This window comes from Pundamilia nyererei, unplaced genomic scaffold, assembly GCF_000239375.1.
Source record: "Pundamilia nyererei isolate P.nyererei 1_Seehausen unplaced genomic scaffold, PunNye1.0 scaffold00066, whole genome shotgun sequence".
NCBI lineage: Eukaryota > Metazoa > Chordata > Actinopteri > Cichliformes > Cichlidae > Pundamilia > Pundamilia nyererei.
Genome location: NW_005187467.1, coordinates 1,911,754 through 1,914,538, shown reverse-complemented (window position 1 = coordinate 1,914,538; position 2,785 = coordinate 1,911,754).

Genomic DNA, 2,785 nt, shown 5'->3' with positions numbered 1-2,785 from the left:
TCCATATAATTACTGCTTTATTAAAAAAATCATTAAATACATATGTTGTGCAGTTATTTCACCCCAGAAAAAAACCCAGCTCAAATAAATCATTAAAAGCTGAAAATATCCATGGCATTCATGTCAATGATGAGTACAGCATATAAACCCTCTGACCTCTGACTAAACTTTAGATAAATAACTGGACATATACAGCAAATGGTGTTAAAGACGATCAATACTGAAATAGATGTGGCCTGCTTCCAATCTTTGAGCATATCCCAATTTTTGAATTTTGCAAAATTAACCTTCCTCACTTCTTTACGTTAATAATTGAATGACAGCTTGGACTAAACCGTTCACCCCCACACTGATGGGATCAGGTAGGTGTTATGCTGTGATCCTTTTGCTGCCAGGGTTTGGGTCACTTTTAAAGCAACACAAAGCTGGTCCAAGTGATTATCTTCAATCTGATGCGAGTGGCGTGAAATACGGCCGTGTCTTTACGTTAAACTCACCTGCAGCTCCAGCTGAGAAGTCGATGATCGCCTGAATTACAGGATGTGGAGCCATCGTGACTTTAAGGACACGAGCCTGAAAATATCCACATGGTTTTCATTCATTTCACCTTTCCCTAATCCTTTTTTCCACACGCAATCACAAAACATGACATTATTCGCAAAAGAGATTAAAAACGAGCCTTAGATGAGAAATAAGTTGTTTTAACAGAGGAAGTCAGTAAAATGAAGCACCTAGAAGGAGCCCGTGGTGCTTACCTGTAATCTCTTTAGCGTAGGTTAATCCTTCGCAAAGAACAGTGGGAGCATTTAACGCGTCGCTGTACTTTCACTCCACCTTACGACACAAGTTCCCACATGATCTGACTTCGCAGAAAGGAGGTAGCTGCACATTCAAGAAACACAGGACATAACTCAGACGTAATATTATTCATCCGTGCTGTTGTCCGTGGGAGCTCAGTGTTAGTTGATGCAACAACATAAAGTATTACCGTTTTGTCGATAAGTTCATTTCATTGGCGGATATTTGTCCCGTCCTACCGAGCGCAAAACGCTCAAGGAGTTCACGCTACAGAGAAAAAGACACACTCAGTTAAACACACGGTTTCATTCTTAAAATTAATTAATTGGATAATAGTTTAATTATATGAGATATAGATTAGATATATGATACACTACTGATCACCGAGTTAAAGTCATATTTGGCAACAGGCTCTATTTTTTTTAAACTCAGTCTTGTGACATTTCGCTGATTAGAATGAAATAGCTTTCTGCATCGTAACATCATCTGTGAATGATGTCTCGATAGATTTAACAGCGGTATGAATATGCGGACCGGCGTGTCTATTACAAGTTTTGTCGTGATATTAAGAGGAAGATATCCCAAGATTCTAGTACAGTGGAGTACTTTATGTGATAACTTAAATCCATCGTGTATTCATTCCACTCACGTACTCGAATAATTGCGCAATGTTGACGGAATTATCTCCCCCGAATTTACTCATCTTGTACTTCCGAATTTATGCCAGTAATGCCCCGTCTGACTGTAATACCCGATGAAGACCACAAGGTGTCCCCCTACTCCACAGTTGGCTTAAGACACCAGACAGCTTCTGCTCCAGCAAACAGTCTCAAAGTGGTAGAGCCACAGATCATGAAAGGAACGAGTCCATTTACTTCATTTTTTTAACCCCCAAGTTTGTATTTTCCTTTTTACCATTTGAGAACATTTTATAAAGACCTTACTTTTATTAGCATTTTTGCTCATGAAATGATAATTAAAACTATAAAATGTGTACACAGCGCAGATTCTGTGACAAATCTAGCTTATTACCAGGTCATCCAGGGAGGCATAAGTATCAAATTAATTATGGAATCTTTTTTTGGTTAATAGTAAAGTTTAGGACGAGCTTGAGCAAACAAAAGTACCGCCTGCAGCCGACAAGCATTAAAAATAGCCCTGTTTTAGCCATCAGTGCAGCCATTTATATACTATTTATATGCTAGTACAATAAACATATGCACATATTGAATTTAAAGTAAAAGTAGCTGCGATATGTGCGAAAATACGAATATGCATCAGGTAAGTAATTCCCCTGCTCCTTGTTATCACAGCTTGCACACACAGCACATGTAAAATCTACCCACGGATTCTCAGTAATGTTCAACTAATGTGACCGTCCTCGTGGATTTTTGAGGTCTGCTTCCTGACTCACTGTGTGACTTTTGGATCTAAAACTTGCGGATGCTCGGCGGAATCCATTCATTTCTCTAATCACGTTTCCCGAGCAACAGGCAGCCACACAGCCCGCAGAGCGCGATATTTCCAGTTCAGTGCTTAAAATTGGCATCGTCCAGTTTTAGTGTGAACCAAAAATGACCCCAGGTTATAAAGACGCTCTGATGGTGCGCCAGTGTAGACTCTGGCTGTATGTTACTACACACGCTACAATTACTCTTACAGAGTCTGTAGTCTGCTTTCAATACTAACAGAATATTTATTGCTCTTATTTAATCGTAAATAATGAATGATTTAGAGTTGCTAAGTTTTGACCTAAATACAGGATATTTAGGGAAAAGCAATGGATATAATTCTTCTGTAGAAATTATGTTAAAAAAAATTTTTAAAAAGTAAACAGAGAAATCTTCCACATTTGCTCTCCACAGGTTTACTTTTTTCATTTAGTCTTTCGATGCAGTTTATTGGTGCTTTTCGGCTGTCAGTCAAATGTGGGAGGTGTCAGCTGACAAATGATACTTCCAGTAAGTCCTCACAAGCTGTATGTACA